Source organism: Procambarus clarkii, chromosome 37 (assembly GCF_040958095.1).
Source record: "Procambarus clarkii isolate CNS0578487 chromosome 37, FALCON_Pclarkii_2.0, whole genome shotgun sequence".
In the NCBI taxonomy this organism is placed as follows: domain Eukaryota; kingdom Metazoa; phylum Arthropoda; class Malacostraca; order Decapoda; family Cambaridae; genus Procambarus; species Procambarus clarkii.
The window spans coordinates 6,667,115-6,678,581 of NC_091186.1; the positions used below are offsets into that span (position 1 = coordinate 6,667,115).

An 11,467-nucleotide genomic window follows, 5' to 3' on the forward strand; every position below is an offset into this window, starting at 1 on the left:
TGTTCTACATACTTACAAAATGTACAGGAAGACGGATTGCATTCATTAAAGATAAAAAATAATTTCTCCTGGTTTGTTATGGTAGGAAAAAATTAGACTGTAGCAGAGCGTAGTTTCAATCTACGGACCTCTGGGTTATGGGTCCAGCACGCTTCCACTGCGCCACTCTGCTCCACAATACATAGTTATATGACCCTCAATATTAATAATTACAATAATGTAGTATTAACATATTACAAAATGGTATAAGTTTTATGATTTAATAAATATTGTCAATATACTTTGTTATTAATTTTAGCTCTTTGAGTTTATTTCAATGGGTTATGAAAACAAACATTTAATTAAAAACTGGAATGTTTCCGCCCGGGATCGAACCGGGGACCTTGCGCGTGTGAGGCGCACGTGATAACCACTACACTACGGAAACCTGAAGGCTAATAACCTGTTATTATATGAACCCATTTCGATTAATTACTACCGGAGATGCACATAGTTTTTCTTCAGCGATATAATATGATCAAAACACATTGCTTGAGTAATTATATAAATTATAAAAGGTTTAATAACGAAAATAGAGAGAAAATCCTGTTTTATGTGTGTACGGTGTGTGTGACGTCACGATAACAGAAGACGTTTAGTTTAGTTCATTTATTATGCACCCCATACCCATCTTGTGGGCGGTAGTGGAAAGGGTTACAGAGGCACATAATGGGCTCAGGGACTGAACCCCACAATTCACTTAGCTAAGCAAGTTTCAATCTAGATAAGCTAGTTACAAAATTCAGTATAAGTCGTCACATTATAAACGGGTTTGTGATTGACCACAAGTACGGTTTCTAAATTAAGCAACTGACATATGTGGCGAGCTAGTGTCACAATTGATATGTTTGTCCTGCACACCGCCCCCCATCCAGTGGGCAGCGGTGGATAGGTTACAATCACTTAGTTACTACCTACAGTTAACAAACTGGGGATATTTGGCTAAACTTTCTGGTAGCAGATCATTTTGAATGAAATATTTACACTTCGCTGGAACATTGGTTATAGAATTGTCTCTAAATTCACGTATCTTTTCGCACTCCATCACATAGTGACGGAGGGTGTGCGAATAATTTTGTTAATACAGTTTACATTTGGTCAGGTCTACATCAGCAGATAATGAGAATTCCCAGAGATACTTGTAACCGAGTCTAAGCCGAGCAGAAGTAACATTTAGAAGTCTGCTGATTTTATTGGATGATCCATAGATGTGTGGCTCCTCTTGCATGATAGTATGATGATAGATGGAATTACTGGTGTCAATTTCACTTTGCCTCAGATCTACAAGATCTTGTTGAAGTTCTCGGTGTACTACTGCTCTCAGATTGCTCATTGACAATCCAAGGTTACACTCAACGGCTCCTTTAAAGGCAGATTCTTTGGCTAACTTATCAGCTCTATCATGCATTCGGAGGCCAACATGAGATGGAGACCACATGAAATGGACTCTGTTACCACCCTTAATAATTTTGTTATATTTGTGTCTTTGCTTCGGACACGAGCATGTTACAGTTATGTCCTAATGAGTTGAGAGCATTTAAGGATGATAAGGAGTCACTTACAATTAATGTGTCAAGTTTGGAGACTTGTACACATTTCAGTGCAAGGATCAAGGCAAATAGTTCAGTCTAAAGGGTAGAGGCCCAGTTGTTTATACGGATTCCCCACTCAAAGTACAAGCCATCGCCCATTGTCAGAACAACTGCACTTCCAGCTGCACCCGTGGTGCGGTGTAGGGAACCATCAGTGTATGTTTTGTGAGAGAGAATGCTCTGTGGACAGAGCATCAATATGGCTTAAGGCGTTGAGCTTTGCCTCAAGACGAAGTTTGGGCTGATCTCTAATTTGCTTCTTGGGTGGAAAGGGAGGGATTAAAACTGGAAAGGGTGTAACCTCCCACGGTGCAGGAAAGTGCCGTTGTTGTCTCTCTTGGTACAAATCATGAACCTGATACATTCTGAGTTGAGTTCCAGTTTTTGTTATCCATTTGGAAAAATGCTGATCTTCAATAAAGAAATTCTTGCGGGATTCTGTGCAAGGATTAGGATGAGTTAGCCTAAGCATTCTTATACCAATTTGACAGTTAATTCCAGTAACACGATCAACAACGCTCGGAATATTAAGTTCCTTTCTCATATTAAGTATCTTTGTGGTACGAGGGCACCCAAGGATTATCCTCAATGCTTCGTTCTGCAATTTTTCAAGCCTTCCAAGCTTTCTTTCAGGCATCAAAGCAAGCAGAGGTGCAGCATAATCCACTAAATATCTGATGTTTGCAAGGTACATCATTTTGACAATTCTGACATTGGCATCATAGCCTGAGTGATAACCTGCAACAGCCTTGAGAGCTCGGAGCCTCTCTTTATACTGACGACAGAGTCTAAATACGACAGGACCATACAGTGGCACCTCAAGGCCAAGGTATTTGAATCTGTTTACATAGTCAAGCTGGGAGCCATCAGACAGTTGCATCTTGCGAACAGCTCCTCCCTGCCTGGGTGGGCGCCGATTGTGTATCTTTGTTTTCTCTGCTGAGATAATTAAACCTAGGTCCTGACAGGGAGCTAGTGTCACAATTGATATGTTTGTCCTGCACACCGCCCCCCCCCCCCTCCTCCGCATCCAGTGGGCAGCGGTGGATAGGTTATAGTCACTTAGTTATTACCTACAGTTAGCAAACTGGGGATTTTTGGCTAAAATTTCTGGTAGCAGATAATTTTGAATGAAATATTTACACATCTTTGGAAATTTGTTATAGGAAGCAGGAGGAAGTGTTATTAGGGGTTCAGAGAGCGGGAGCGAGCAGTAGGAGACAGGAGGAAGTAATTTTAAGGTTTCAGAGAACGGGAGGCAGTGTTTTTAGGACTATAGAAAACGAAAACGAGCGGGAAGAAGCAGAAGTATTTTTAAGGCTTCTGAGAACGGGAGTGAGAGTGAGGAAGCAGGAGGAAGTGGTTTTAAGGGCTTCAGAGAGCAGGAGCCAGTGGGAGGAAGCAGGAGGGAGTATTTCTAAGGCTTCAGAGAGCGGGAGGTAGCAGAAGGAAGTATTAATAGGGTTTCAGAGAGCGGGAGGAAGCAGGGGAAAGTGATTTTCGGGTTTCAGAGAGTGGTAGGAAGTGTTACTAGAGCTTCAGAGAGCGGGAGGAAGCTGTAGGAATGTTATTAGGGCCTCCGATGGCGGGAGCGAGCGGTAAGAAACAGGAGGAAATATTTGTAAGGTTTTAGAGAGCGTAGCCTCCGTAACACAGTTGGTTAGCGTACAAATGTTTCTCGCTGTAGGGCTCTCCACATGTCAGTTGCTTAATTTAGAAACTGTACTTGTGGGCGGTCTCGAGCCCATTGTTGATGTGATGATGTGCATTGAATTTTGTAACTCTCTCAGCAAGATTAACTTACTCAGGTAAATGAATTGTGGGGTTCAGTCCCTGAGCCCATTATGTGCCTCTGTAACTCTTCCCACTACCGCCCACAGGACGGGTATGGGGTGCATATTAGATGAACTAAACTATAAACTAGGGTTATCCCAAGGAATTGTCTTACCGGCGAAGTCGCTAAATACCAAGATATTACCTCAGTTCAAAATCCAAATAGAAACAATCCTCATGAACCATAGGGGGGGGGGGGATCTTTGACAAGCCGATGGCTTCCACTATCCGTCGAGGACATTGAATAAGGTGGGACTTAAATCTCCCCCTTGGGGGGTACCTAACCGAAACATCCGTTCCTCAGACATGTACCAGGGATACATGTCTGAGGAACGGAGGTTTCAGTTAGGTATCCCCCAAGGGGGAGTTTTAAGTCCCACCTTATTCAATGTATTAATGAACAGATTAGCATCAGAGATGTATCCTCCAGGGGTCACAACGATCATATATGCTGATGACATTCTTATACAAGGCACTTCTGGGAATAAAATTCAAACTGTTCTTAACATAATTGGTACAACCTGTCACAAGTTAGGCTTAGTTATAAATGCAGACAAAACCAAATATGAGTATAGGAAACGAAGAAATATAACACTTACTCTAAATGGTGTGGAACTGAGCCGTGTTCAGAAGTACAAGTATCTGGGCATGTATGTTGGATACACATGTGAGAGTAAAAATGCTGAAATAAATCATATCAGCACCTTATGTAAAGCCCGTCTGCATCCTCTAAAAGCACTGGCTTTTTCTAGTAAAGATGTTGGGGTACCTATCTTGCGGATGTTATACATAAGTACTGTTCGGTCCCTGATAGACTACGCAGCGCCCGTTTTGTCTTATACAGGCCAAGGCAGAATTCAAAAAATAGAGCTAATACAGAACGAGGCTATGAGGATTATTCTTGGATGTCAAAGAAATGCAATGATTGAAATAATGAGAATGCAATTCAATTTACAGAGTGTGTGTGATAGAGTTCGTGACATTAACGCTAGAGTATCTATTCGTTTCATGCGGAGAAAAGGAGGGGATAAGCTGTTTCAGAGCGTTCAGACCTGCCTGAGTGACGTACACACTTCCAGGAAACTGAGGGAGACACGCTACACGAGGGGATTAGCTCATGACCTCAGGGAATACGATGTACTTGACTGCTGTAAACCCTCTCGACAGTGTAATATGTCTGCTCCCTGGAAAGTACAGAAAATAGACGTCGAAATTGTACCCCTCAAGGTGAAAAAGAATCATCATGAACCGGGACAATTACGGTGTTTGTATGGAAGTATGTATATCTCTGTACAAGTATCTTCCATACTTGTATGGAAGTATGTATGTAGATATGTATATCTCGGTTACCAAGAGGCAACAGTTTACATGTATATTGCGACGGGTCGGCGGCGTAGGATGGCAGGGCAGGGTGCGGTGTCCTAATAACGGAATATACGGAGTTTGGGACTGTGGACAGGATAATTGAACTCCGGCTTAGTAATTATATATCATCCACACAAGCTGAACTGCAGGCCATTCTGGCGTGTTTGGAGGAAGTACGTCATGACGACAAAAATGTTTTTGTATTTGTTGATAGCCGAGGAGCACTGGAGTCCTTAAACAGTCGAAACCCAGTCTTCATGTCCATAGTTGAGGATTGTAAGAAAAGGATAACTGAGATACAGCTGAAAGGTCATAGTGTGAAATTCATGTGGATTCCATCTTATGTTGGAATAGTGCTCAACGAAGTGGCGGATGACTTGGCCAAACGTGCCACATCAAAACCACAAGTTGACATTGAATGTGAATTCACAATGAGACAAATAAGAAACAAAATCAGAAATATTCAGGCACAGGCAGGAGTGGAGAGGAGAGAGATAATGTATGAGAGAAGTCAAACCATGCAACACTACATGTATGTGAGTCAAAACACCCATTTCACTTATGGTAAAAGGAGAAATGCTTGGAGTGACTCTGTGTACATGCGGCTCAGGCTTGGGTACAAATATTACTGGGAATATGGGATAGGTGTTCATGATAATGACACGAAGTGTAAACTATGTGGTATGTTAAGGTCTCACACCCTTGGCCATTATGTTCTTGATTGTCCGTTGATTAATGTATATAGAAACACTGAGGTAAGGACTGTTCCTGAACAAATAGCCTGGATGTGTCACAATGGAAAGGTTGATGATATTCTTGAGAGATATAAGAATTTTGCACCAAGACTGTAATTTTTTGTTGAATTATCTGCATGTCTCTTGCAAATTGTCTATACAGTATACCTCGGTCATAAAAGTATTTGTGTGTACGTCTGATACCATACTACTTGTGAAGGAGGAAATGTATATGTTTATCTCTCAGAATGTTTGGTAATATGTTTATTGTTTGTGATGCGTGTATATGTATGTATTAACGCGATGTACTGAACGGGGTGAGAATAGCTTGAGCTACCTCATCCCTTTGTGTGTATTTTACATCAATAAACTTATTTCAGTTTCAATTTCAATTTCAATTTCGAGGACACTAGGGACAGGTAAATACAGATACAAATCTCCCACGTTCGTTATTGTGCCTTTATTTTTTAACATATAGTTAGCTCAACCTGTAATTTGTAATTACTTATATTGAAGGGGATAGTAAGGCACTGCTATGTACCTACATTTGTAATGAAAAAACATTATTAATACATTAAAATTTCAAAACAACTTCGTAGCAGAGCGTAGTTACGATCTACGGACCTCTGGGTTATGGGCCCAGCACGCTTCCACTGCGCCACTCTGCTGCTCATATTAATTGGATGATACATTTTATACATCTTTTACAATATTATAATTGGTAATATTTTCATCATAAATAAAAGTATCAGTGTTTCTGCGCAGTAACGCACCAGTACGTACTGATCTTGCGCATGGGATGCGCACATCATGGCTACTGTGCACAGCCAGCTGCGTATGACATACATCATAGCACAGCCAGCTGCGTATGACATACATCATAGCACAGCCAGCTGCGTATGACATACATCATAGCACAGCCAGCTGTGTATGACATACATCATAGCACAGCCAGCTGCGTATGACATACATCATAGCACAGCCAGCTGTGTATGACATACATCATAGCACAGCCAGCTGTGTATGACATACATCATAGCACAGCCAGCTGCGTATGACATACATCATAGCACAGCCAGCTGTGTATGACATACATCATAGCACAGCCAGCTGCGTATGACATACATCATAGCACAGCCAGCTGTGTATGACATACATCATAGCACAGCCAGCTGTGTATGACATACATCATAGCACAGCCAGCTGTGTATGACATACATCATAGCATGGGTATGTGATCACTGCTGCACACGATGGGTATGGGTTCACTACCACTCATGAACAGGACATGTATTGGAGGCACTAACGCTCACAGGATAGGTATACATGGGGTCTACAGGATAAGTATGGGATCCACTCAGCCCTGGAGGCTGATCTGTCGTCTTTGTTGAGGTCTATAGCAACTCTTCTTGCATGTAAACATTCCAAGCATAAGAATTATATTTAGTGTCTGGACCCAGATTCATCAGTCAGTTACGCAAGTACTTACGAACATGTTATCTCAATCTTTGGCGACTTTACACATATTAAACAGTTGATGAGCTCCGAAGGACTGGGAGGCAGTTTATAATTATATATTATTTTCCAAATTGTTGTGTTATGCCGCCAAAACTCGGTATGTAGATGTTCAACCCGTCCTCCTAATAGAACGGCGCCTTTTTTCGTACTAGAAAATGGTAGCGGCTCGTGAAACTGCAGCCCATCCTCTTGTGTTGGTAGTACTTATAGTAACGGTGAGGACCAAAGTAAATATATCGACGAACAACGCTATTAGAAACTAGAAATTTGTACTATTGAATTTAGACAAACCGGAAAAGGTTTTGTATTTATGTTGCAAAGACAACCTTAACTAACTGAACCTTCCTAGCCCTAATACACTCTATCTGAGGCCTAATATCGTACATATGTGTGCTATACTAGACCTAGGAATATATATGTTTTTTTAGCTTTATTTTTTCAGACTATAAAGTGATTAGTGCTATATACTTCACTTTAAACTATAAAGAGTCTATAATTAAGACTATAATTAAGAATTCAGTCAACGTTTGTACTATGGAGCATATACAACAACTACTGTGTAAACAGGAGGATGGGTCGCGACGTTGACATACTGTGCCGTTCTCTGTTGTGTTAGGATAAGGTCACTTACGCGCGAGAGTTTGTTGACGTTGGGAGACTTGAGGAGGACGGGCTGGATCACGGGGCCAAGTGTGACATCGCTGTCAAGTGTGTTATGTCGGTCTTGTCTGAGGTCAACCCCTAGAGTTGGCCTAAATAATCGCCCCCGGGTGGGCTCGAACCACCAACCTTTCGGTTAACAACCGAACGCGCTAACCAATTGTGCCACGGAGGCATGAGAAACGTTCTTAACAAATTTGTAATAAGGAGGAATTACTTAGATATCGAAGTGTAATAATTATCCGAGTTTACTTGAGAGCTACTTATAGTTGCCTCGATGAGGACAGGAGGCCGGCGGCTTGTCGAAGGTCCTCCCATTTGCCTTGATGATCTTTTCCTGATGATGATAATTCCTATAGTGTCCTAATGCCTAAAGTAACCTTGTGTCTAGTGGTCAAGACGGAGACGGGAAGCCGGCAGCTTGTCAATGGGTCCCCCATTTTTCCTAAGTTTCCTCCTTTACTTCACTAATTTTCCTCCTTTCCCCCCACAAAAAAGAGTAACAACAACAAAAAAGACTCTGGGGTTGGAGTCCCTGTGCCTTCTTTTACCAACTTCGAGGTTAACTCCGGAGCTGGAGCCCCCTAGGGGCAGTTCCTTGTTGCCTTCAACCTCTTACTGACAGTTCCTGCGACGGCGCTGGAACCTGTCTTATTGGTGTTTACCTTTCCAATTGAGATGTTCGGTGCTGTGGAGAGGGGGACTTGCTGCATGGTTGACAGCTTCTCCTCCGTATCAACCTACCCTGGCTTAGCACCCTGGAGAGGCCACTCCAGACCGACAACCAGAGCGCAACTCCATAGTCTCCTGAGACAGATGGACGCCTACTACTTGGATGGTCCACCAGTTTTTACATTCTTGTAAAGCCACTAGCACGCATAGCGTCTCAGGCAGGTCCTTTATCCTAATACGGCTAAGTCCTAAGATTAATATTAATCCTAATTATTAACTCCGGAATACGACCCGTCAAATCGTTTCACTGCTGGGTGAAGAGAGGCATAAAGTTAAGGATTGGAACCCAGTCAATCCTCCCCGGCCAGGATACGAACCCAGACTAAATTGTTCGCGAAGTCCGAGGACTAGTGTTTCACCACTGCGCCACGGGGACTGCATGCACGGTGACCAGTCATTGAAAGTTGCACAGCAATTGTGAACTCTAGTAAGAAAGTCAACTTTATTAGTAATTGAACTGTAAACATCTCTGGTGCGGCCACATTTGGACTGCTGTACCAAGCATAGAGGCCTGAGCTTCACAAAATATCTGCTGTGGAGAAAGTACAACACAGAGCGACAAAAAGCATCTCAGAACTATATCGGCTCCCATACCAGGAACGGTTGAGGGCCCCAGGACTAACACAGCAAGCCAGACGGGGCATGGTGGCTCCCATACCAGGAACGGTTGAGGGCCCCAGGACTAACACAGCAAGCCAGACGGGGCATGGTGGCTCCCATACCAGGAACGGTTGAGGGCCCCAGGACTAACACAGCAAGCCAGACGGGGCATGGTGGCTCCCATACCAGGAACGGTTGAGGGCCCCAGGACTAACACAGCAAGCCAGACGGGGCATGGTGGCTCCCATACCAGGAACGGTTGAGGGCCCCAGGACTAACACAGCAAGCCAGACGGGGCATGGTGGCTCCCATACCAGGAACGGTTGAGGGCCCCAGGACTAACATAGCAAGCCAGACGGGGCATGGTGGCTCCCATACCAGGAACGGTTGAGGGCCCCAGGACTAACACAGCAAGCCAGACGGGGCATGGTGGCTCCCATACCAGGAACGGTTGAGGGCCCCAGGACTAACACAGCAAGCCAGACGGGGCATGGTGGCTCCCATACCAGGAACGGTTGAGGGCCCCAGGACTAACACAGCAAGCCAGACGGGGCATGGTGGCTCCCATACCAGGAACGGTTGAGGGCCCCAGGACTAACACAGCAAGCCAGACGGGGCATGGTGGCTCCCATACCAGGAACGGTTGAGGGCCCCAGGACTAACACAGCAAGCCAGACGGGGCATGGTGGCTCCCATACCAGGAACGGTTGAGGGCCCCAGGACTAACACAGCAAGCCAGACGGGGCATGGTGGCTCCCATACCAGGAACGGTTGAGGGCCCCAGGACTAACACAGCAAGCCAGACGGGGCATGGTGGCTCCCATACCAGGAACGGTTGAGGGCCCCAGGACTAACACAGCAAGCCAGACGGGGCATGGTGGCTCCCATACCAGGAACGGTTGAGGGCCCCAGGACTAACACAGCAAGCCAGACGGGGCATGGTGGCTCCCATACCAGGAACGGTTGAGGGCCCCAGGACTAACACAGCAAGCCAGACGGGGCATGGCGGCTCCCATATCAGGAACGGTTGAGGGCCCCAGGACTAACACAGCAAGCCACAGTATACAGAACAGCGTACAGTACACAGAACAGCGTACAGTATACAGAACACCGTACATTAAACAGAAGAGTGTACAGTATACAGAACAGTGTACAGTATACAGAACAGTGTACAGTATACAGAACAGCATACAGTATACAGAACCCCGTACAGTATACAGAAGAGTGTACAGTATACAGGACAGCGTACAGTATACAGAACCTTGTATAGTATACAGAACAGTAAATAGTATACAGAACCCCGTACAGTATACAGAACAATGTACAGTCTACAGAACAGCGTACAGTATACAGAATCCCGTACAGTATACAGAACAGTGTACAGTATACAGAACAGCATCCAGTATACAGAACAGTGTACAGTATACAGAACAGTGTACAGTATACAGAACAGTGTACAGTATACAGAACAGCATACAGTATACAGAACAGCATACAGTATACAGAACCCTGTACCGTATACAGAACAGTGTACAGTATACAGAACAGCATACAGTATACAGAACCCTGTACCGTATACAGAACATTGTACAGTATACAGAACAGTGTACAGTATACAGAACCCCGTACAGTATACAGAACCCTGTACCGTATACAGAACATTGTACAGTATACAGAACAGCATACAGTATACAGAACAGCGTACAGTATACAGAACCCCGTACAGTATACAGAACAGCATACAGTATACAGAACAGCGTACAGTATACAGAACCCCGTACAGTATACATAACAGCATACAGTATACAGAACAGCATCCAGAACAGCGTACAGTATACAGAACAGCGTACAGTATACAGAACAGCATACAGTATACAGAACAGCGTACAGTATACAGTATACAGAACAGCGTACAGTATACAGTACAGTATACAGTATACAGAACAGTGTACAGTATATAGAACAGTGTACAGTATACAGAACAGTGTACAGTATACAGAACCCCGTACAGTATACAGAAGAGTGTACAGTATACAGGACAGCGTACAGTATACAGAACCATGTATAGTATACAGAACAGTAAATAGTATACAGAACCCTGTACAGCATACAGAACAGTGTACAGTATACAGAACAATGTACAGTATACAGAACAGCGTACAGTATACAGAACAGCGTACAGTATACAGTACAGTATACAGAACCTCATACAGTATACAGAACAGTGTACAGTATACAGAACAGTGTACAGTATACAGAACCCTGTACAGTATACAGAACAGTGTACAGTATACAGAACCTCATACAGTATACAGTTGTTACGAACCCGGATCCAGCGTCCGAGCACGGAGCAGTGACGACCACGCCATCTGTGGGTCAGCTCCCGAAACCCCC

General features: G+C 43.9%; 1 non-coding gene across 1 annotated transcript; it reads right to left on the reverse strand.

Moving 5' to 3' along the window:
- Window positions 1-354: 354 nt before the first annotated feature.
- TRNAV-CAC (transfer RNA valine (anticodon CAC)) lies at window positions 355-427 on the reverse strand. Its single transcript has one exon. It is a non-coding gene; the product is annotated as a tRNA-Val (tRNA).
- Between the last annotated feature and the right edge of the window lie 11,040 nt (window positions 428-11,467).